General features: G+C 40.5%; 1 protein-coding gene across 1 annotated transcript in view; it reads right to left on the bottom strand.

The window, feature by feature from the left end:
- GRID2 (glutamate ionotropic receptor delta type subunit 2) overlaps positions 1-26,242 on the bottom strand; it is a 1,009,897-nt gene that overhangs the window by 366,096 nt on the left and 617,559 nt on the right. The gene's annotated exons all lie outside the window — the stretch shown is intronic.

Below are 26,242 nucleotides of genomic sequence, written 5' to 3'. Positions count from 1 at the left end.
AAAATTGATTTTCCACCATAGCTTCTACAGTAGAAGCATGTTTGGTTAATAAATGCCCTTCCCCGAATAAAGCTTAGGGACAACTCATCTTCTGCCCTGGAGCAATATGAGGCACAAAGGGAACAGAACGGAGTAACAGTTGGGAGGGATATTGTAGATCATTCAGTCCTATCCCCTGCTCAAGCAGGAGACCATAAACCGTTTCTGACAAGTGGCTGTTCAGTGAAAGCCTCCAGCTGTTCTTGAAAGCCACATCTTTTGAAGGCAAACTGTTCCATCAGTTGATTGTTCTCACTGTCAGAAAATTTCTTCTTGTTTCTAGGTTGAATCTCTCCTTGATTAGTTTCCATGTACTGTTCCTTGTCTGGCTTTCGGATGCTTTGGAAAATAGGTTGTCCCACTCAGAGGTGGCATTCAGCGGGTTGAGAACAGGTGGTGGAAATTTTGAGTCATTCAGAGAACCACTGAATACCACCTCTGACTATCCCCATATATTCTCTGCCTCCCGAGTCCCACCTAATCAGCTGAGTCTTCTTTCGTTGCCCTACACAGGAGAACAGAGTTGGAAAGCAGGTTAGTGCAGTGGGGAGGGAATGGGATTTTTGCAGTATCCTTTCCCGGGAATGGAGAATGGAGATGGGTGGGGATGGGAATGGAGATTTTACAGTATCCTTTCCCTGCCATCCCCACCAAGCCACACTCACAGAACCGGTAGTATTCCACCACTAGTCCCACTCCTGTAACAGCCTCTCAAATATTGGAACACTGCTCATGTCACCCCTGGTCCTTCTCTTTACTAGACTAGCCATGCCTAGTTCTTACAACTGTTCTTCCTATGTTTTAGCTTCCAGGCCCCTAATCATCTTTGTTGCCCTTCTTTGCACTCTTTCTAGAGTGTCTCAACATCTTTTTTATAGTGTGACCAAAACTGGATGCAGTATTCTAAGTGTGGCCTTATGGAATGGTGGTGACCATTCTTTAAATAACATCAGATTCTCAAGATTGACTTAGCAGTACACCCATTTCTTTGTGAGGAAATCCTAATACTGCTCCTAAACTTTCAGCGGAAGCAATTGAACTGACATCATGAATAGGTACCTATTAGTTTTTCCCAAACCCAGAGAATTTCAGTTCAGAACAAGGACAAAAAAGCTGATGTTACCTAAGCAATTCAATAAAGATTGAGGCTATTAACAGCATATTCTGCAAAGCACGTATGCTTTCCTAGCTTACAAAGTGGAAATAAGCAGTGGTGACAATGGTTTAAAAGGATGCTTAAGCAATTTCTGAGAAATCTAGGCATTATCCACCTATCCACAAAACCTTTTAAAGAACATGAAATTGGTACTGAACGGAAATAACAAGTGCTTCGTATAAAATAGGTTACATTATGTAAAGCACCTTTAAATATGAATCACATCCCAAGAATTTAGTGCCAGTATGAATATTGGTTAAAATGTATCCATAAATTCTCCAAAGGATATTTTTAGCAACACTCAGTCCAATAAATTATATTCCCTAATTGGTAACCTTTTCATGGCCATCAGAATGGCTGATACAACTCATTCAAAGCAGAAAGATATATACGTGCTATATTATGTCCTGTTTGCAGAGTTTCTCATGATTTCCACAATCACGCTGTTAGGATGGTAGGTCTTTATTTTTACACAAAGTATATCATGTATGATAAAACTAGTTTCCTAGCAGTCAATTATTAATATATCTTTACATGCCAGGAGCATCTTGTAAGCTGAATAGGCGGGGTGATTTTTTTCGTCAAACTTGGTTGGAGAGAAGGATACTTTAAGCCAACAGTGGCTAATGTCTGAATGATCAGGGATCACAACTCAGGTCCTGGTCTTTTAAGGCTATCCAGTAACATCCAGTGATTTGGTGATGAAAGGAGTACAAGCAAATATGTTAGTCCAAGATGGGAGTATGAGCGCTGTGAAGAAAAACACTCCCAAAGTGTTGAAAAAAGTGTTGAAAAAAAAGCCTGAAACTGTCATTGTTTAGATCACAGATCTATAAACTTGGCAACTTTAAGTCTTGTGGAGTTCACCTTCCAGTATTCATCAGATAGCCATGCTGGCTGGGGAACTCTAGGAGTTGAAGTTCACAAGACTTAAAGTTGCCAAATTTTGCATTTTTAAATCCCCTTACAGTAAAAATTGGGAATTTCTGGGACAAGAAAGGTTATGTCATGGAGGAGACTGACTCTAAGGGAGAGGAGGAATAGCTGACAGGGAGTGGAAGTGTGGCTCTGGAGGTTGTGGAGGAGGCTGGGAAAGGGCAGAGGCTGGCTGAGCAGTCAGAGGAGGACCCAGGCCCATCCCCTATCCATCCTAGGGGATGCAGGGAGGAGAGGATAAGAAAGAGATGTGGTCTACTCGGGCTGCAGGTATGACAACTGCATAAGAGTTTGGTCCTGTGAAATGGCAAATGTTGGAAACAAAGTGTGCTTTATTTTGGTCTGAAGTTATCTTGGTTGGTGTCCTTCCAATAGAGTGTGCCTTGTTATCTCCTTGAATTTGGTAAATACCTTTCCTGTTCCGTTGTGGAAATTTCATCATTGTATTTTGTTTGGTTTTTTTTTATTTCACCTCTATCTGCTCATTAAGTTTGGAGTGTATTGCTTTCTTTTGAAGACTATTTTTGAGTATGTTTTATCTCCAACTGAGTATTATTGAACAGTGGGGCCAAGTTGGAGGCATTAAAGGACATTTATTTATGTTTTCAATTTTGTTACGTTTGTTTTACACTCTGGGTCATCACAGGTTGGCTAAGTTTTGTATGCTACATTTAAATTGTGTGAATTGTCCCCCCTGCACCCCAACCTATTTTAATTTCTTTATGAAGAGGGAATAGGAAACAGGTGAAATGTAATGTTCCTGAGTTTTATTTTAAAATCATAATTTCAGTTGTTGTGGCCATCCTAGTTTTAATGAAATATAAAGGGCTGTTCAAACTAAACAAAATAAACAGATGGGGAAACTAGACAATGGTAGAATGACATGTAACAGAAATAACAAGCACTAGTAGCACCTGAATCCTCCTGTTTCTTAAATAGACTTAGACTTTTCAGTAGTAAAAAAAGTCAAAACCATGACCAATGCAGAATAACAAGTATCACACAACTCAATCAGAAAAAAACAGCAACTACTATGACCAAGACAAATTGGAAGTTTAATTCAATCAATTAAATGATTTACACTCTTTATTTCCACCTCCATCCGATTAAAAATTATTTGAACAAGAAGTCCACTTTTGTTTCTTCCTTCTCTTCATTACAATAATTTGATAAAAGCAAGGGCTTCCATACTTCTGCTGTTATGAAAAACCGGTTTACGTATTTATTATTATCTTGAAATGAATGTGATTTGTTTTGTACATTAGCATCCCAGGTGGTATCCAGCAGGTTCTGACCAGTTTTGGAGAACTGATAGCAGAAATTTTGAGTAGTTTGGAGAACTGGCAAGTACCACCTCTGACTGGAGATTTTACAGTATTCTTTCCCTGCCATGCCTACCAAGCCATGCCTACAGAACTGGTAGTAAAATAATTTGAATCCCACCACTTATTAGAACGTAATTCATTCTGTATATTTTTAGTCCAAAGCAGCACTAATGTAGACCAGATCCAATTTCTTTGAAGAGTAGTCCCTTCCCAATCTTGCAGCTTACCTGACCCAGGTAGATCACTATACCTTCACCTGAGAGGGATGAGACTAAGTAGAATAATGCTAGAGTAACTTATATAAAGATTGGAAAGGTGAAGTGAATATACCACTAGATTAACTACAGGTACATATCTCCACAATTGAGACCAACATTTATGTGATTAAGTGAGGCATTTTTAAGTGAATTTTGCCCCATTTTACAACCTTTCTTGCCACAGTCGTTAAATGGACCACTGTGGTTGTTAAGCGAATCTGGCTTCCCCATTGACTTTGCTGGTGAGAGGTTTGCAAAAGGTGCTCACATGACCCCAAGGCACTTCAACCGTCATAAATACATGCCATTTGCCAAACAACCAAAATCTGATCACATGACCACAGGGGTACTGCAATGGTCATAAGTGCGAAACTTTCATAAGTAACTTTTTTCAGTAGCATTGTAACTTTAAATGGTCACTAAATAAACTATTGTAAATTGAAGCCTTCCTGTATACTTTTTAAACACTTGATTATTAACAGGTAAAAAAATTAGTAGTTACTCAGAACAAAACAGCTGCACTATATAGTAGGGGTCTCCACTCTTGGCCACTTTAAGACTGTGGACTTCAACTCCCAGAATTCAACTCCCACTTTAAGTCCACAGGTCTTAAAGTGGCCAAGACTGGAGACTTGTTCCAGAGGACTGAAACAACTGCCTTCTTTTGCATGGCCACATGACACGGTTGTGAAAGCTGTTGTCATTTTATTCCACCCCCCAAATGGGAGTCACATTTGGGTCATCCCTGCAGAGTCCAGAGACAAACTGCTTTGCTGGCTGAGGAATTTTGGGAGTTGAAGTCCACAGGTCTTAAAGTTGCCAAGGATGGAGACCCCTGCTATATACTATACAAGAAGAAAAACTTCAGGAGTAATAAAACAGATGTTCTCATGTCACTTTAATACATTGTTTGTTTCTGACGAAAATATAAGGGATTGGCCTATTATAAAACAGCAGGAATATCAGAATTAGCATTTAGATAGATCGATTTAAATCATTTCAGTAATTTGGGCAACCAATCTGTCAGGTAGGTTGATATTATCGAGCACAAATGTTGTTCTTGGCTATGACATAAAAACTACATTTTTAGCAATGGAAGCTAACTAGGTGATTTTGGAATAGTCATTTTCTGTCAACTCCCTTATCTATAAAACTGTTATGGGAAATTTGGAGGTAGGAATACTATATAAGTTACCTTAAGTCCTTGAAAAAAAAAGACTAAACATAAATCTATTAAATAAAGACTAAAATTATATTGTGTGGGACAGTTGTAGAGATCCAATATTGAGAAATGGTGGTTATTAAGTGAATCATTGCACTCATTAAGTAAATCCACTGTTGTTAAGAGAATCCATTCTTCCAAATGGCAGTTTTTGCTGAAATCTGACCAAAAACACCAGAAACTGGCAAAAAATGTTACAAACTGTAGGCATGTGACATAAAGGCAAACTACTTGACAAGTGCCTAAATGAGGGTAGTGGGGTACAACATTTTATGATGAATAGAAGTGAATTTTAGATCATAAGGTATTCATTCAGAGGTACTTGTAACTCTGAAATGTCATAAAATACAGACTGTAAGTCTGGGACTACTTGCTGATACAGTGGTTCCATTGAGTAGTTGTGTTTAGGATTCCTAAACAGTAATTACCTCATTCACTCATTATATCAAGTCATGGTTTCCTTAATTGTGGTATACTAAAAACAAATAGTGGAAAATTGCAGCACAGTGGCTTGGGGTGCAGTTGCTCACCTCCTATTTGGAAGGTTGAAAGTACAAATATAAAATATCTGTTGTGAACCGTACATGGTGTCAGGAAAGGCATCCGGCCAGTAAATGCTCAGCTCTATTCAATTGCCCCAATTCTATCCAGAATTAAGAAATTACAGGGTCTTAAAAAGGGAGGGTTTTTTTAATACTTTGTAATATTAATTTTAATAAAATTGTGCTAAATATAAAACCATTGCTGAGTTCATATGGTACACTAGATACAATCACGTAATAGCATAATGGATAAAGTCCAATGTCATATTTATTGAGACAAAAACAGTCATCCTTCCTCCCCTTACATGAAGTAATTTAGAGAGATTCTCATTCTGTAATTCATTCTTTTCTGATGTTCAAGCAGAATTTTTTCCATGACATATTATGATCAAACAACTATGGTACATTTAAAGATGATAGTTATTATTTTATAAGTGAGCAAACACATCGTCTTTGAATTACTTGGATGAATCCATTATACCACACTGTCTGATCATCCATAATAGACCCAGTAACCAAACTTTTGTGTCACTATCTTTCCTGGTTTACACAACTGATTCATGTGAAATTGCCACGAGAATTATTTATGGAGAAAATGGGTCCAGGAGTGTGTTCTGATAGTGAATTTCTGCAATCTTCCTCAAAGTAGCATTATTACATGGGGATTACAAAAATCTGGATGACTTCCGGTTTGAAGTCTCTTTGGTGACAGATAGAAATCCGCGATCGTACGCAGTTTCGGTCTGGGCTTGCCGCTGGAGTGCCCCGAGCCGGCTGGTTTCAGGGCTAAGCCACCCCATAGAGGTGGTGAAGAGGGGAAAACTGCCAGCAGGGTTGAGGAGAGCCACATCTCTCCTCCTCAGCCAGCCATTACTCCCTTTCCTGAAGGCAGTGGTGGTCAGAAATGGCCACCTCAAAGAAGAACTTGACCAGAAAAGAATGTGCAGGAGGAAGATAAGAAGTGAAAGTTTTGGCTGACTGGGTTAAATTGTAAAAGCAACAACTAAGGTACCCTGGAATTTAAACTTACAAAAAAATAACATCAGTCCTAAAGAAGAGTCAGAAGCAGCGAAGGAAAGTGAAAAGGGAAAGGTTTGGTGCTTTTTTTTCTTCTTCTCTCTCCTTCCCTATGCTGACAATTAAGAGACTTAAATAAGAAATTGGAAAAATCCGTTTTGACATCAATAGGCAATTAAGCTGAAAATAAAACAAAATGCCAAAGGGATAATAAAGATTTCTGGACACTAATTTTTTTTTTTTTTCATAAGCAGGAAGGGAGAGAAAAAGAATAAGGGCAGGATCTGGAAGAGGGAGGAGACTGCCTGGACTTTAAAAGAATCTAAAGTAAAATCTCAATAAGACTTCTAAAAGATACATTTTAACTGAAACTTTGCAACTAAATAGTAACCCCAGGAAGAGAAAGTGAAAAAAAAGAGCAAAAAAGAAACAGCTTGCGTGTATTTGGATTATTTGGTGATCTTTGGATTCTTGGTTATTACATTTGAATGACTAAAATCAAGCGGGTGGTTGTTTAAAAATTTATACAATGGCACCACTTCTGGATGAATTGAAAATGGAACTTAAAAAGTACAAAGAAGAGGCACAAGAAGGGAAGGGTTCTTTTGGCTTCATTTTTCAATTCTTAGAAATGGAGATTTGGAACTATGAGAAACAACAAGAAAAGACTGCAAAACAAGAAGACTGTGACAAAGAAGAAGCCATCTTTAATGAACAAGTAATTTTATGTGGGGGAGAAAAGGGAAAGGGGGGGAAAGAGAATGGAGAATTTAAGACTTAAAAAAACAATCAAATAAAAGAAAAATAATTCGAAAAATAAGTATAATACTGGAAAGCAACAGAAAAGGAGAATACAGAAGAGAGAAATAGAGGTAGAGAGACAAGGGGGTAAAAAGGGGAGAAAGAAGAAGAGAGGGAAGAAGGAAAGGAAAAGAAGTTACAAAGGACTGGAGCAAGATATAGAGAAACAGGATCTATTTAGAGATAATGGGTGAAAATCTAACTGAAAAAGGGATTCTGTAAAGGTACATAAGATTGTATTGTTATATTAGTAATAGAAATAACTTTAGAAAATTGGAAACAATGTATGATTAAAATGAGGGATAAAATAGTTAGTGTAATTTAGTGAAATGTTTGTTAATAAAATAAGTGAAGTAAAATAAATGAGAAAACTGAATTAGGAAGGGACAGGAACATTTTAATTAGTTAATGTTCTATAAAATATAAGTGAAAGGGAGGGGGGAATTAATTATGGAAAGCTTATAATTGTTCCCATAGAAGTATGATATTTAATTGAAAAGTTAAAGAAGTTAAGATTTTAATGAATATTAATATTAATGATAGAATTGAATTGGAATGGAATGTGTTGTTTTAATTATATACATTTATAATGTTTTATTTTTTAAAGAATATAGTGTGTATTTTAAGAATGTACCAAGCAGAATCCGAATGGAAGTTATGTATTACATTGAATGTTATAACTTTAGAGTATATATTGAAGCCTAAATAAGAGTTACATGGATAAACTTAAAAAATACAAAGGCGTCATACTCCAATCAGTAACTACAGGAGAAATTTTGTTTAATGAGCAAAGATAATAGATAATTGAAACAGGACAGACAAAAAATATAAATACAATGATTTGAATTGAGATGAGATAATTAAAATAAAATTGAGAAAATTAAAAGAGGGGAGAAGCTATGCAGAAAATGTAAAATAGTAATAAGATATGGAATAGAATATAAAAATGAGCATGAACCTGAATTTGTGTCTGAACAAAGAAATGTAACCCGGGATTACGCTACTTTCAAAAAAGATGTTTTATTTGTACTTTTTTCTCTTTGTGAAAACTCAAATAAAATTTACCAAAAAAATAAATAAATCTGAATGACTACTAAACAGCAGTTTAGTAGTCAATTTCTTTGCTGGCATCAGTTGATCCTTTTGTGGCTTATTCAGTCTCACCTTTCATCTCTTGAACATAGTATTGGCTCCTGCCCCATCTCCATACTAGCAGAAGCTAATCCTCACTTGACATATGTCACAAGTCTTGTAAACCCCCTGAATGGCTCTATTGTTGACAGGCAGTTGCACAGAATTTTAAACTGCATGAACGCAAGAGCTCTGGGCTATATTTCTTTTTTACATTTCAATTTGGGGATCCCATTCCTGCCTTTAAAAAAAAAAAAAAGGAGGGAGGAAGAGGACCATTCCACTTCTAGTGTTTTAAACAAAAACAAAAAACAGAGATTGGGGTCACTTTAGCATTAGGTTTTGAGGTTTTGGCAACCTGGAAGTTGGGGGGAAAATGGATGAGAAAACTAATGCTGGATACAGGCAGATGGAATTTGTGGGAGTGGGTAGGAGAAGGCCAAAGAAATGGCAGCTAATGTGTCATCACAGGAGTTTTCAAAGTGATCACTGGGGAATCTCCCAAATGTGCATGATCTATATTCAGTTGTTTTATTGTTTTCCTGTTTTCATACTGGAAGCCTTCAAAAGTTTAGCGGAATTCCTGCAGCTTTTAAACTGTACAAACCAATAAATAAATCAGGCAGGGGACTGCAAAGGGTGCATAAGGGGATTGGAGAAGAGAGCCAGTTGTGGCTATATTAGGGGGAGAAAGATTTTGGAATAGAACCATTACCAGACACCCTCCTTCCCCTGGTGCTTTGATGGAAATAGATTCAGAATCTGGTGTTGGAAGGAAAATCCATCTGGTTCAGTTCCAAGCTGGGAGAAAGATGCTGGAAATAAAATGGAGGCTGGAAGCTGAAAGAAAGGTCCATTTATTGATGAACAGAACCATCAGGGTTTGTGGTTCTGGTGCAGCTGACCAATTGGATTGATGAGTACATGGATTTTTATAAATTTCAAACATGTTGCTAGGGGCGTTGTGCAATGTCTGAAGTGCCCTTAGGAGTTTGTGCAATGTAGTGAGCTCTGTGTCTTCTGCTAAATGATAGTGGGTTAATCCTATTATGTCCTGAAGGATTGTGTCCTGTTCTTCTTAACCCCACCATCCTGGAGCTGAAGATCCTTTGTTTTGTAGATAGGCTGTCCCAGTCTTTCTTATTGGGCACAAAATATCTACTGGGGAGGCGGGAGGGCTATTAAGAAAGACTGAGTCTGCTTTCTGTCCTTAAGAGCATGTTTCTCCATTTCACCCTTTGGGAAAAATATAATATTCTGCCTTTTTAATATTTCCCCAAACATTTTATTCTTCTAGGAGGGAATGGAGCTTCCCACACTAGCAAAATCACTGAAAAACATAACTCTGTTTTGATGGTTCATCTGACAGGGTCATAGTGCTATTAAACTTGCTTTTTTTTATCCCAGACTCCTGATTTTAGAGGGATAAAGCAATGAGGAATGCTTGGGGTTTTATAGAACAAAAAAGTGTCGCATAATAACTGGGGATGACATCTATGCAGGGCCATGGAGGAGAATCTGTAGCTTGCCAGACATTCTAAGCAGTTCAGAGAACTGGTTGTTAGAAGAAATTACTGGCCTAATCCTGTAAGGAAGGCAGGAAGGAAAGATTCTGGTGTTGCTTACAGAAACTGCCTCTCCGCTAACTCTTATTACATTCTTGGCAGGACTAGACTTCCTGCCTCTGGAACTTTTCTGGAGTTTTTTTTCCCTTCCTTTGCTGGTACTTTGCTTGTATGGAGTGACCATTCAAAGTTACAATGGCACTGAAAAAAAGTGACTTATGACCATTTTTCATACTTACGACTATTGCAGCATCCCCACAGTTATGAGAGGCTAGGCGAGGAGATGCATGCCTCGATATGAGTGATGCTGAGTTGGCCATGCCCGGCCAGTCACATGACCACCAAGCCATGACCACCAACTAAACCACGCCCACAGAACCGGTTGTTAAAAAAATTGAATCCCACCTCTGGCTGAGATGCTGAGAGTTGTAGTTCAACAACGCTTACAAGGCCACACATACTTTACTCTAGACCTAACTGCTGGGTTCCCTCATTACGCTAATCCATAATTTGATCTGTTATTGATTTCAACATTCTGCCATATATCAAGTTTGTATTATAGAATTGCTGGTTTTTTTCCTAGCTATAATATATGACTTTGAGGGGTGGGGAGGCATATACCAAGTCAGTTATATATGATATGTATCCAGGCAATATCTGATTGTTAGGCTTGCTGGTACAGTAGCTATTTAGTGGAAAAGAAGGGAAAGCAATAGGCTCCACTTGATGGCAAAATCATTTAAGGCAGTGCTATGTTAGGAAGATGGAGATCTATGTACAAATCCAATTGCTTCACAATTCTGGCTTTGTGAAGGTTAACAGGTTCCTCCAGTGACAAACAATGGGCCGTGAAGAACAAAGAAAGTTTAGTATAATGCTGCCCCTACTGTATTTTCATAAGGCTGTGCAAGGCAAGGAGAGCAGCAATGGCAAGATTTATAAATATATAACACACACACACACACACACAAAATCCTTTCCATTGTAGGAATATATGGCATCCAGTAGTTTTTTTTTTTTATGAGCTGCACCTCAGACATATGCACATGCTTGGAATTCATTTCTCTCTCTATTGCTGGTTTTGGGATGGCAAGTAGAGCCATGCTTTCATTTTTTAAAAAAACAGGAGGGACAGATTGGAAATTTCCATACAAGACAGAAAGCCTGCAATGATGTTTATGCAACTCACATCATGAGCTGAAAAGGAGAAGAAATACGGAGCTCAACTACAGAATGCATCCTTAATGAAGGCTGGAGAAGCATAATAAACCTGCATTCGAAACCACAGGCTTCTATTCTGCAATGGATTAGCAGTATGTCTGTCGAAGAAGGATTTTTTGACTGAATACACCAGACCGGCATTGTTGTATTGTGACGATATGAATGCCATTTGGCCAGTGAGCACAAAAGTGGGTGGGGGGGCAGGGGAGAAAGCAGATTATTATCTTTCTTACGGATAGGCACACTGGGGAGATTTTGCAGAGTGCAGAGAAGCCTGTCAAGAAGACAAGGGATGAAAAAAGGAAAGCCATCTGTCACTGGCAGAAACTCTAGAACTTCTGAATATTTGGAAGGGCCTAACAATTTATCAGTGTTTTCTTCTGTCATTCTTTTTTAAATCAGGCTAAAGGGAAGACAATTTGATGCAAACAAATTGGCAGTGCTGCCACTTTACAAGGTCTTCTCATTTGTAACAAATAAATAAAAGAAACTGAAAATTCTCCCAGTTATTTGAAAATGAAGATCTCGTAGTTTAGCAGAACAAAACAATCCAGCCCTCCCCCATGGAAGACTTTGCTGTCATTCCCAATCTCTCTCTCTCTCTCCCCCTTCCACTCCCTTCCTCCCTCTCTTTCTGATGTGTCAAAATTAAGAATGCCTATCATAGCGCCTAATTCCATAGCATCTATGACAATCTCTGAAGCTTAAGTAGTCATTGAAATAGTTAAGGGCACAGGAGGTCAATATGTAAATATTGTGGTTTCAACGACCTGAGTGAAGCCTTTCATTGATCGCATGATTGTGGCCAACAATTTGATTTATTTTTATTTCCTCTGGCAATGTTTCTGGCCTGAGGGCAACAATTTATATTGGCCAAGGAACGCTCCACATTCTAGAAAGCTTAAAGCACCTGTTTTGTCCCATAATCTAAATAATAACTTTTTTGTTGTTGTTAAAAAAAAAAAAAAAGAAGGTGACTTCTGAATTCCATTCAGTTTTGGGATACGCTTAGAGAAACAATAAGGTTGCTGAAAGGATATCAGGTCATATTTGTGATCCTGATCTATGGAATAGCTAGATATGGAAAAAAAAAAACCATCATACTATTTGGACAGAAATTAACAGAACTTTTGCAATTTCTTCCTGTAAAATTATTTTGTCAACTTATACTTGGGAAATTAATTTCTAAACTCAAGCTAAAAGACTATCTCCTGCAATGACAGAATCCATTGAAACGTGTGTGTGTGTGTGCATGCATGCATGTGTGTGTACATATATTTTGCCTCCAACTAAGAATAATCTTATTTTATTTATTTATTTATTTTATTTAAGTGATTGACAAAATAAATAAATAAATAATCTGCATGCCTGGATAACTTGTCTATTAAGTAAAAAACACCACATTCCAAGCTGAACTTTTGCAGTTCTGCCTATTAAACTTGTTTCATAATTATTGCTAAGTAGAATATGGTGGCAACTTAAGCCAGATAGCAAAGCCTCCTGTTTTATAATGTGTTTTGTTATAAATATTGTCATATATCATAGGTTTGTTTCACTACTTTCACCATATTTTTGTATTCTGGTTTCCAACTCTTAAGTAGCACTCTTGAGTATGAATGTATAACAGTGTGGAATCACAATGAAGAACGTTGTGTGTATCTATCTGCAAGGCAGTTCTCCCTCAAACTCAATATAATTCCATATCCTGGACTTGATCTATTTGCAAAATGAAACCATTAATTACCTTTTCAAGACAGTTCCTTTCAACTCTGTCTTCCTATTTCCAGTTTCACACTTTATAAAACTTGTCTTACTCAAGTCTGTAGATCTATTCTTAAGTCAGTATGATTAACAGCTGTTGTGGTGCAGTGGTTAGCATGCAGTATTGCAGGCTAATTCTGCTAACTGCAGACTGCCAGTTTGGCAGTTTGGCAGTTTGAATCTCACTAGGTTCAAGGTTGACTCAGCCTTTCATCCTTCCGAGATCGGTAAAATGAGGACCCAGATTATTGGGGGCAATATGCTGACTCTGTAACCTGCTTAGAGAGGACTGTAAAGCACTGTGGAGCGGTATATAAGTCTAATAGGAATAGCTATTGCTATTCTATTGCCTCTTACCACTCCAATACAATATTTTACTACAATACTGTTATGTCCTGAGAACTGTAGGAGTTCTCACTCAGGTCCACTCACTTTGAGTGGGCGTCCTTTCCCTTTTCCTCATTGGTTGATTCTCCCCAGCAGCCAGCTATAAAAGCAGGCTGCGGGGTCCAACCAGTTGCTGATTGCTGCGAGCCAGTTCCAGGCGTGGCAAGCACGGCCAGCCCTTTATTGCTATAATAAAGTATTGTTGCACTCATGCTCTGGTTCAGCCTCTCATTGCTCAAACTTAACACTGGCGACGAGGATGGGATGGCTACCAGAAGCACCATGCAACCGCTGAGTCACTAGCCGCCGATCCGCAGCCCAGAGAGAGCGATCGGCCGGCGATAAGGAAAACGCTGATCTGCAGCCAGAGAGAGCGGTCAGCCAACAAAAAGAGCAAACAAAAAGAGCAAACGCTGATACGCTGACAGAGAAAGCGGTCAGCAAGCGATAAGAAGCGAACGCTGATCCGCAGCCAGAGAGAGCGGTCAGAATCGAAAGTTAGAAGCGTCTGTAGCCGCTTGTTAGCCCAGCTACAGGGAAAGTGAAGCGCTGCGAGCCGCAGCCGCTCAGTATCAGGCGCGAAATTCAAACGGTTGTCATTTGAATTTCAAACCTAAAAGGTACAGCACAGCGCTGTAGCCAGTCACTAACGCCCACTCAGGCGCGAATCCAAACGCCATCTAAGGCTAACAGCCTAACGTGGTTAACCCAGAGAGAAAGAGAGGATTTAAAACAGCCTCTCTTGAGCTGAAATCACTTGCCCACCACGGGCACTAAAACATTGTCTGCTGCCCCAGAGAGATTTTTCCTCAGGTTGTTCAACCGGTCCCTGCACCATGAGTTCCAATCCAGTCTTCCCAGCGTTTAAACCAGACGAAGAGAAGTGGGAATCGTATAAGAACCGCTTCAATCATTACATCGATGCAGTTGGCCTGGCGGATGCGGGGGAGCATCGGAAGAAATCGTATTTCCTAATCTACTGCGGAGCCACCGTCTACGATACTGCCGCAGCGCTCGTGGCTCCTCGTGAGTTGAAAAACGTTCCGTGGTCTGAGTTACTTGAAATTCTCACTAATCACTATTCCCCCAGGCCCTCACAGATTGCCAGGAGATTCACCTTCCGTATGAGGAAGCAATCGAGCAAGGAGACCATCAATCAATATATGGCCGCTCTCAGAACAGCAGCACTGCATTGTGGGTTTGGAACCTACCTGGAGGACATGCTCCTCGATCAATTAGTCTGCGGGGTCAAGGACCTCCACCTGCAAAGGCGACTTCTCGCAAAGAAAGACCTCAACCTCGCACAAGCAGTCGAGGAAGCCTTGGCAGCTGAGCTGGCAACAAACTCAGCCACCGAAATCCAGGGCCCAAGCGCCAAGCTGACATCACTTCCAGTCCACTCCGAGGAGGTGGTAACGGAGGAACCCATCAGTGATGAAAACGAAGTCCACCGCCTATCCAACGACAGACGGCCGCAGGTAGGAGCCAAACAAGAAAACAGCGGTCCACCCAAGCACATCACCCTGTGCCTAGCCTGTGGGGGATCTCATCAGAGGGCCACCTGCAAGTTTAAAGGAGCCACCTGCAATAACTGCCATAAAAGGGGACACATCGCGAGAGTCTGCCAAGCCCCCCAAAGCGCAGCACAAAGGCACCCTCCCTCGCACTCGGGACCACAGAGGCAAGTATTGAACTGTCGCACGCACCACCTTGCCAAGCACACTTGCCACACTGTTAGTAAAATTTCTCTCTCCGTTTCCCTAGAAGGTAAACCGTGCCGCATGGAGGTTGACACAGGGTCAGCGCTCTCAATTATCTCGTGGAACACCCTTAAGAGGCTCCAACCAAGCCTATCCACTAGCCGGCTCCAGAAATGCCAGTTTGGCCTGAAGGACTACCAGGAGAAGACCATTCCTGTAATCGGCAGAGGCAAGTTTCTTGTCAGTTTTAAAGCTTTTAAAGGTCACCTACCTCTAGTGGTAGTTAACGGCAATCTACCCACATTATTGGGGCTCGATTGGTTTCCCCATCTCGGCCTAGGACTAACAGGAGTCCATGCTGTCTCAACCTCAGACACTGACTCCTTATTCGCTGATTACTCAGATGTATTCAGCGAAGAGCTGGGGTGTTATAACGGTACCCCCATCTCATTCTCAGTTGACCCCCAAGCAGTTCCAATCAGGCTAAAACCGCGTAGGGTCCCATTTGCTATTCGGCCAAAATTAGATGCTGAATTGGATAAACTATTAAAACAAGGGGTCATTGAGCCAACAGATTTCGCCAAGTGGGAGACGCCGATTGTCACACCCCTCAAAAAAGACGGTAGCCTGAGAATTTGCTCGGACTACAAGACGACAATCAATAAATTTCTACAAGTTAGCGCTTATCCTGTGCCCATCATCCAGCACTTATTACACACATTCGAACCAGGCAGCATTTTTGCTAAATTGGACATGTCTCAAGCATATCAGCAGTTCCCTGTAGATAACCAAACAGCGGAACTCCAGACAATTGTCACTCACAGGGGTGCCTTCCGATGCAAGCGTCTCCAATTTGGCGTAAGTGTTGCCCCGGGTATTTTTCAATCCCTCATGGAGCGGATTTTGCAGGGCCTCCCTGGTGTAGTACCCTACTTTGACGACATCTTAGTCTCGGCCAGGGACAGACCCCAACTCTTCCAAAGAGTTCGAGCTGTGTTAGAGAGGTTCAGACAGCATGGCCTCAAGTTGAAAAAAGAAAAATGTGCCATTGCCAGGGCTTCTAGACAGGTGGACTTTCTGGGTTATAAAATTGACGCCTCTGGCATTCACCCCCTGGAGTCCAAGGTTAAGGCAATCCACGAGGCACCCACTCCAACCTCCAAAACAGAACTGCAGGCGTTCTTGGGGCTATTGAACTTTTACGCATCCTTTCTGCCCCATAAAGCATCAGTAGCTGAACCCCTACACAGATTACTGGATAAAAAGTCACCATGGCACTGGGGGCACAAGGAAGACCATGCCTTTAACGCCGTCAAATCACTTCTCACATCAGAGGCGGTACTTATTCAATTCGACCCTAACCTCCCTTTAGTACTGGCAGCAGACGCCTCCCCTTTTGGAATTGGGGCGGTACTAAGTCACAGGCTTCCCAATGGCGCCGAGGCTCCCATCGCCTTTTTCTCAAGGACGCTCTCTGCTACGGAGTGCAATTATAGCCAGATCGATAAGGAAGCCCTAGCAGCTGTTGCAGCCGTGAAAAAATTTCACAAATTCCTTTACGGCCATTTTTTCGAGCTGGTCACTGACCACAAACCCCTCCTGGGCCTCCTAGCCGGGGACAAGCAGACCCCTCAAGTCCTTTCCCCTAGGATGACAAGGTGGACTCTCTTCCTAGCAGCCTACTCCTACAGACTGGTACACCGTCCGGGTAAAACACTGTCCCACGCTGACGCCCTCAGTCGCTGCCCCTTGCCTGCCCCGGCTGAAGACCCTGCTCCTGTCCACGCTATTTTCGAGATCACCCAGTTGGACCTACCCATCACTGCCCTGGACATTGCTGCTAAAACCAAGACAGACCAAACACTCGCCCAGGTGCTCGACTGGGTGAGGAGGGGGTGGCCGGGTGGCAATGTTGATAACAAATTCACACCTTTTAAGACTCGCATGCAGGAATTGTCAAGTCTGCAGGGCTGTCTACTATGGGGCACTCGAGTGGTCATCCCGGCCTCACTGCATACCCGAGTTCTGGAAGCATTGCACGAGGGACATCCTGGCATCGTGAGAATGAAAGCGTTAGCACGCAGCTACGTGTGGTGGCCGGGTCTAGACGAGGACATTGTCAATTGGGTAAGTTCCTGCAACATTTGCCAGGAATCCCGTCCTGCTCCCCCCATTGCCACCCCTACTAGATGGGAAAACGCCAGCGCTCCTTGGTCCAGAATTCACATCGACCTAGCGGGCCCTCTGCAATGGGAAGATGTTCCTGGTGGTCGTGGACGCCTATTCCAAATGGATTGACGTAGCACAGCTATCCACGACCACCACACTAGCAATCACCAACGTGTTAACACGCCTGTTCGTTACGCACGGGCTACCCGACTCCATCGTGTCCGATAATGGCCCACAGTTCGCATCGACTGAGTTCAGCCGCTTCGCTGCCAACCTGGGTATCCGCCACATTTTCACAGCCCCATTTCACCCTGCCAGTAACGGACTGGCTGAAAGGGCCGTCAGGACCACTAAAGAAGCCCTGGCAAGGTTCAACAAAGATGACTGGCACCACAAACTCTCGCGGTTCCTGATGAGCCAGCACTCAACTCCTTGTTCAGTCACCAATAAGTCCCCAGCTGAGCTCCTGATGGGCAGGCGCCTGAGGACTGTATTGGACAGACTACACCCACAATACTGCCCTGACTCTCCCCTCGCTTCCTCATCGGGGGTTAGACATTTTATCTTACAGGAGCCAGTTTTCGCGAGGAACTTCGCTGGAGACCCCCTGTGGATCCCGGGCGAGATCGTAGCCATCACCGGGCCGCGGTCGTATCGGGTCAGACTGGAGGATGGCTGCGTCTGGAGAAGGCACATAGACCAACTGCGCAGATGCCTCAGCACCATCGCCAGCAGGGACCCAGAGGCACTAGACGAGGGGAGGCTTCATCCTCAGCCTCACATCCACCTCACGCCCGGCGATCAGCTCACACCTACAGCCGGTTCCGAAAGCCCGAACATGGACAGCGGCGCCCGGACAGTTGACCAGCCCGATCCTGCCTTCGAGAGCACATCCCCAGTGAGCAACCCGACGAGCCCAGGGCAGGCCCAACCCGAGGGGCACACTGGTGACACTTTGCCGACTCTGCCTGCCCAGGCAGACCCCGGACGGACAGACGATGTTCCAGAACTACGCCGTTCCGGGCGCCAACATAAACCTCCTGCCTACCTCAAAGACTATGCATGTTCACAGCTGGGGGGAAGGGGTGTTATGTCCTGAGAACTGTAGGAGTTCTCACTCAGGTCCACTCACTTTGAGTGGGCGTCCTTTCCCTTTTCCTCATTGGTTGATTCTCCCCAGCAGCCAGCTATAAAAGCAGGCTGCGGGGTCCAACCAGTTGCTGATTGCTGCGAGCCAGTTCCAGGCGTGGCAAGCACGGTCAGCCCTTTATTGCTATAATAAAGTATTGTTGCACTCATGCTCTGGTTCAGCCTCTCATTGCTCAAACTTAACAAATACAGTATTACATCAATTTATCAGCTTACTTTCTTATTTATTTGCCTAGGACAAAACACGTGGTGGAGAAAGGTCAAAGACATAGAAGTGATATTTAACAGTCATTAAACAGAGAATAATACTCAGCGAACTAAAGGATAATAATACTGAAATTATTCAATAGCTAATCAAGATATGTAAATACTTGGGAATCTACTTTCAATCTTTACATAGAAGCTATCAATCTCATGGTTTCTCATTTTGCAATTTAAAATATTGGGAAAAACAAGCATTTTGGAGTGAGTCATTGGTTCTAGTAATCTTATACCAGTAATTTTGTACAAGTGATTTTGTAATCTAGTACTCGATCTAGACTTGCTCATCATGGAAAAATGGTACAAGATATAATCCCACGGTGGCCTGCCCCTGAAAAAAGTCTTAATAGAGGCCTCTAAAAAAATCCTTGATTTGGTTGTGCAGAGAAACAGATTTAACAGTTTTATTGCAATATAGACTTCTTTTTCAAGTTTTCCTTTACATCTTTATAATATCTTCCTTCCTTCCAGCTTGCCTGCTGCCTTTTCCTCACAGAAGAATCTTTTCAGTGCTTTCCAAACATTTTCCTTCACTGTCCCAAACTGCTTATCAGGAAGTCCTTTCTTATCCAATTTAAGTAAAATACTTTAAGTCCATTTAAATGTTCATGTAGTAGCTGGGTAATGATTTGTGTATTGGTACCCAAAGAAAAACCACTTTTATCCAATTTTGGGTGATTTACCCAAATTTGGGAAGCACTGCTCCAAACACTAGAAAGGAACTATAACTCTGAGTTCTGAGTCCCATTCTCTCAACAGTTGTCCATGCCCAGATGAAGCTACTGAAATGGTTGCTCATGAAGTGATAGTTGGCACTAACAGTTCCTTTCTTTATGCCTAAATTCTGTAATTACCATAACTGAATAAGAGTTGGAAGGGACCTTGGATGTTTTTTAGTCCCTTTAGTCTTCTAATCCAAACCCCTGCTCAGGCAGGAACTTCTATACTATTTCAGACAAATGGTTGTACAATCTCTTCTTGAAAACTTCCAATGTTGGAGCATCCCCAACTTCTGAAGGCAAGTTGTTCCATTGATTAGAAAGTACTTGACTTTGGCTTTAATGGGTTTTTTTTTCCTCAATCAAATGAGCCTGTGCTTCTGCAGCAAAAATACAATTATTACCATTGTGGAATCCAACTCAACTTGTTTTGCAACGTAAAATGGCTTCACACAATTCCCAGTGTTAGAATTTGTTGAGCAGAAATAAAACTATCAAGACAATATCTTCTTTTTTGTATTTTCCAGAATGGGGAAGCTCTGCATAAACATCCATTCTCCATAACTAATGCCTGTTTATTCACAAACACAATTAATCTTTCAACAGACAGAACACTGAAAATTTTGATCCCAACTGCTAGGAAATGTTACCGATGCTGGTATTGTCAGAAGCTCAGTGGTCTAGTTGTTGCCACCCTTATGTACTCCTATTTATCTGCATCTACTTTCTCCTGAAATAAAAAATAAGTTTTCAGAACTGAGATTTACACACCAATTCAGTAATCAGTTCAGCTCAAGGAAACAAGAGGAGTCCAGCAGTACTATAGCTAAGTGGCAAGTAATTTCTTTTCCTTCCCTGTCAACATGAGGTCAAAGGAAAAGTTGAATCTACATTTTGGCCTCCAGAAAGGTAAAGAAAAGGAACTTAAGAATCATAGAGGATGCACAAATCAACAGATTTTACAGATTTAATACCAAGAAACAGAAGGAAAAATAAGAGAGAAAATTGGATAGTTTATTGCAAAGTTAATAACTGGAAGAAATTCTTTCATTCCCCTGACGGCCTTTTTCCTGGATACTCAGAGTGAGCCTTGCCCTTTTTCTTTCCACAGTTGCTGTTTTATTAAACTGTTGTCATGTAACTTGACTATCTGTATCAGAGCTTCCGGCTGGTTCCACTGCAGGTCGCCATCCGATGCCTTTGCTTCTAGCACTTGAGCTTCTCGGGGGAAAAATCAGTCATAAATTTATAAAATACACTCTTGCACACCCGAAATGGATGTTCCTAATGCTGTTGCTATGCTTACCAACCTATTGTCACAACGGCCTCTATAGTCTATGCCTTGCTGCATGTGCTGTTAAGAAACAGAGATGAATACAACTTCCATTATTGTTGCATTATTGGAAAGCAGCAATTAGCTACACAAACACACCAAAAAAAAAAAAAAAAAGCCATGGGAGATATGAGAGATCTACCAATGTAATTAACAAAATCAATGCAATATTTTATTTTGGTGACATATTCTGCTTCCTTAAAAAGAATAATGCTTCTGCATTGTTGATATTGATGGTTTTATTTATATATTTTCATTTCTCCTTTGTATGCTTTTACCTGCCCAAGTGTAGAACCTGACATCATTCTCACAACTGAACATCATTTTGTTAGCTAGATGTTCAAATATATCAGATCATTTTGAAGCTTTAACTTCTAGTGCATTAGCAATTCTCCAGCTTTGTGTCATCTACTTTATCTAGTTTATAAGCATCCCTTCTATTCCTTCAGGTTGAAAACTATTGGGCCTAGAATAGAACATTAGAACAGATACCCCAATGCATAGATCCCTCTCTGTGGATACAGATCCTTTAAGAAGTCCCAAAGGTGCTTTTTCAAGAGGCAACTGGACTTTCTGGTTTCTGGCGAAACATCTATAAAGAAAAACCAGAAAGTCTAGTTGCCTCTTGAAAAAGCACCTTTGGAACAACCATGACCTGGATGACTGAGAATTTTCATAGATCCTTTAAGAACCACATTTGCTTATGGATGTTTAGCCAACTGGGAGTTCACTAAAATGCCATATTTCAATTTATCAAGAAGAGACTATAGTCTGTTTTATCAAATACCTTACCAATGTCCCAAAGGTGCATTTTCAAGAGGCAATTGGGCTTTCTGGTTTTTCTTTGAAGATGTTTTACTCCTCATCCAAGAAGTTTCTTCTTGGATGAGAAGTGAAACATCTTCAAAGAAAAAACAGAAAGCCCAGTTGCATCTTGAAAACCTTTAGGACAACCATGACTGGATGACTGAGAATCACCATAGATAATGTCTACATACATAGCTTTCTGTTGGTTCATTAATCTAGTCACATTGTTAAAGACAGCAAAAAGATTTGTCTGGCATGACCTCTTTTTAACAATCCATCTGGTAATCATCATGTTTATTTCTAAGTGCTTGCAAACCCACTGCTGTTTTGCCTAGGTTTTTCAAAGATATATACATCAAGCTGATTGATCTAAATGATATACAGTGGAACCCTGGGTCATGAACACTTCTGTCCACGATCAGATCAGGTCCTGACCAAAAAAATCCACAAAATGTTTGACTCCGGTCACTCTTGGGTGGCGACTGAACATGGTGGTTTCCCCTTCCGCACCATTTTTTTTTGTCTGCACATGTGCAGTCCATCATGTTTCCAGTCACAACTAAATCAGGTTGCGACTGAAGTCCTGGAGTGATCATGACCTGAGGTTATGGTCATGACCCGAGGTTCCACTGAATATCCACTTTTTCAGCTTTCTAAAATATTGGAATTGGCTCTTTTTCAGTTTTCTGGCACTTCCTCTATGTGCTAGTATGTTTTAAAAATTTCAGTTAGTATCTTTGAGATGACATCCTCCAATTCCACCCTGGAATGTAATGCAATTGTCCAAAAGTCTTGAATTTGTTCAGAGCAATTAGGTGTTTTCTCACCAATTCTTTAGCTCTTTTGATCCACATTTCTCTGAGACTTCCCACAGTGCCACTTCTGATAATATGGACTGCTTTTTTCTTTTGTGAAATGACAGATGCAATATATGAATGAAACAACTCAATGTTCTTCCTGTTGATGGCCACCATCTTGTCATCCTCTACAATCATTAGGCCAACAGTTTCCTTTGTTTTTCTCTTGTTATGGACAAAATAAAAGACACATTTTTAGGAGTGGGGTGGGGTTGGCATTCATAACAAGTCTTGGCATGCTGACTCTTAACCTTCCTAGCTCCATCCTTATACATTTGGACCATTTCCTTATATTCTGCTTTTGTTATAGGCTGACTTCCCCTTTTTAAAACTTGTCCTTTTTGTTTCTTAATGTATGACCTTCCCATGGATTAAAGAACAAATGAAAGTACACAATATCATCAAGAGAGTAAAAGAATTAAATGGAAATGGGCTAGTCACATAGCAATGAGAACTGATGGCAGGTAGACCAAGACAGTCACAGAATGAATCCCACTTGATAAAAAGCATCCACAAAAGAGACCTAAAACAAGATGGATTGATGACATAAGCAAGTATTGTGGGACCAAATGGCAAAAGAAAGCTCAGGATGATATTGGTTGGAAACATGCGGATGAGGTCTTCATCCGACAGTGGCTAAAATGATGATTAATGTAATGATGTGGTCTCATCAGATGTTTCATTTTTTTTAATCCTCTGTAATATTGTGTTTAGGCCCTAACTATCTCATTTTTCAGAGTTTCTCAACATTCCTTCTGTTTTCCCTCCAGAATTTCAGAAATTCTTCCTGATTTTTGTTGAAGCAGCTCTCTTGAAATCTAGATTCTAGAAGATTAATCTGGGTAGGCTATAGTACACGTCCCTAACAATGCTATGTTTGTTTCTTTCCACCTGTTTATTCACACAGACACTTTTCATATTTGCATTCTGCATTTCCATACCAATGTAGTCATATTTTATATATAAGGTGACTCCACATCCCCTTTTGTTGGGTCTATTTCTTTTGAATAAGTCCTATCCTTCCAATAATGTATTCCAATCCTCAGATCCATCCCACCAAGTTTTAGCGATATCTGCAATATCATATTTGCCATCATTTACTTGGACTTCAAGTGATTCTATTTGTTGGCCATATTCTGTGCATTGTGTACAGGTATATAAACCTTTTAATGGTGCCATTCTAAGGTTTCCCTGCTGTATTCTTGACCAGCCCTTCTTTCTTCCTTGCCTTTCCTGCTTGTAAAGTTTCCTGCCTTTGATCTTATGTTTTTGGTGTTGGTTTAGGTAATAATCTCACTTCCCATACATATTTAAAGCTCTCTAGACAATTTTAGCATTAACCATAGCAATCTTAGTAAGATGTACAATAGGTCATTTCTTGCCCAAAGCCCTACCTGTAGTTAGTAATGACTGTGGTCCAGGAATCAAAAGATTTTCTTAGTTATACTTTTCACTGATCCAGCAGTTCACCTCCTGCTTCTTCCGTTGACAATGAAGAGTAGTTGAGATTTTGGTGAAATCTCAAACTCTTTGACATTCGTGCCTAACTTCTCTTTGTCTTTAGATATAATTCTTAGAATTTTTTTTCCTGCCAACTAGTGGTGTTTCAGGTTTTTGCAGCCAAGAACTTGTAACTTTAGATCAGTAGAGGGTTCCCACCACATGTTGCAGAATAGTTTATAACTATTTCTCATTTTATTTGAATTAGTGTTTTTCATCAGTGTTCAATACCAATATGCAATGAGAAGGAAGGATGGAATCTAAACTTTGCAAATTCTAGTATAAACTACAGATAACCATCTCTTCTTCTTCTTCTTCTTCTTCTTCTTCTTCTTCTTCTTCTTCTTCTTCTTCTTCTTCTTCTTCTTCTTCTTCTTCTTCTTCTTCTTCTTCTTCTTCTTCTTCTCCTCCTCCTCCTCCTCCTCCTCCTCCTCCTCCTCCTCCTCCTCCTCCTCCTCCTCGTTCAGTGTCTGTTTTCTGGATCATTGAATGCCACTTTGCATGGTCAGCTGTATCTCCAGGGCACAGGCCTACGGCTTGCATATCTTTGTTGATGGTGTCTTGCCATTTCTGGTTTGGATGCCCAAGAGGTCACCAGCCATTGACTTCTAGTTGTACTTCTAGTTATACTTCTAATATAAACTACAGATAATTGCTGCAGGTAGTAATTTAGATGTACTGTATATTAGTGTTCACATTTTTCTAAATATTACAAAATGAATTTTGAAAGTCTGAACACATGGAAATATGATTCAAAGTAATGTATGTTTCTAAATATATACTTTGAGGAAAATTATATTTGGAAATACATAATCTGAAGCAATACGCGTTTTAAAAGACAACACAATGTTAACACATATGTAATGCAAAAGATGTGTGTATGCTGTACATGTGTATATATTTCGGAAGTAACTATATACACTATCATTTGTATAAAGACTGCAATGTATACAGTATGCACCTATTTATATAAAACTATATCCATTGTCACATGGAAGAAAGACACCTATCAAAAAAAGAGAAACCAACTGAAAATACCATGATTCTCCCAACCATAATTGTCATTTAGAACAGAGAGCAAAGAAAATATGCAGAACAATGAGATAACATTTGGAAAGTAGTAGGAAGATACTTCCCTAATTCACTGAACTATATAAAAAGGAAGAAAGAAATAGCAGACTCATGCAGTCAAACTTCTATTGAGAGCCAATCTTAATAAAAGTAGTTTTAGTTGATTTCCCTGTCTGGTTTATCTAGTGGGGTTTTCCCTGCTTACCATTGTCAAAAGATGGAAAATGTAAAACAAGAAGGCACGATACTATAGAATGAATAGTCCCTGGTGTCACAACAACAGACAAAGAGAGCAAGCAACGAATGGAATTATTTTTGTAGCTGAGCTATACACCATGAAGCCATACCTGGAAGCTAATTTTATCAGGAGCCAACCAAAATAACACAAAAGAGTGCAGTTTCTGAGTTGCCTGGAACACTTCATAAAACCATATCTCTTTTTAAAAAAACCAAAATAAAATTAGGGGATATGGAAAAGAATTCCAGGTATGAGGAGAGATAAGGCTCATTGTAGTCTCCATTCAAAGTTACTCATAGAAGGAAGCTCTTGACTGGACACAGGGTTATTGTCTGATGTTGTTTGTGTTAGATTATACCCAATCATCACAGATAATGAAAAAGATTACCCTCACCTCAAACCACGAAATCTCAAAAGATTCCAAGGCGCATAGGTGCCTTAATGTAGCAGACAGAGGAAATAAAACAACAGCGCAGTCTTTGTATCACCAATGCTTTGGGAGTATTTTTTCTATTACATCCATAGATGTCTCTATTTCAGTAACTCTGTTGTGTTTGATTATAGTCTTCAGAAGTCTTTTTCCACTCCAATGAACTCCCAGCTTACTATATGGTCAATAACACAGGTGTCCTCTGAGGAGTGAAAAGCACTGCATTAAGAGGTAAGTAGACATGGCAATAGTTTATTGACTGTCAAAGGCATCTCTGAATTTCACGGGGCACCAATATTTTGACGAAACTTCAACTATCAGCCTCCAGGGTGTGTGTGTGTGTGTCGAGATTTTTCTAGCAGGAATTAAGTCCTAACAGGAACTCAGCTATGCAGTTTGCTTAAACATCAGCAAAAACTGATCCAAAGAAATCTATGCAAAGACCTCTTCCTTTGTTAATTTTCTATCCTTTGGCATGGAGCCATTTTATATTCTTTCATCTTCTCTCACTCTCAGGACAGATACCGAAAAACGGTATTGGGAAGCAAATGTTTCGGTTTCTGATGCACCAAGAAGTGTGTTATATAATCTGTAGGCAGATTATATAAAGCACACCTTTTTTTTGGGGGGGAGGGGACAGAATATAGC

This window comes from Pseudonaja textilis, chromosome 6, assembly GCF_049901715.1.
Source record: "Pseudonaja textilis isolate UNSWEBS1 chromosome 6, rPseTex1.2, whole genome shotgun sequence".
Classification (NCBI taxonomy): domain Eukaryota; kingdom Metazoa; phylum Chordata; class Lepidosauria; order Squamata; family Elapidae; genus Pseudonaja; species Pseudonaja textilis.
The sequence above is the reverse complement of the archived record's forward strand: the minus strand, read 5'-3'. Positions and strand labels throughout refer to the sequence as shown.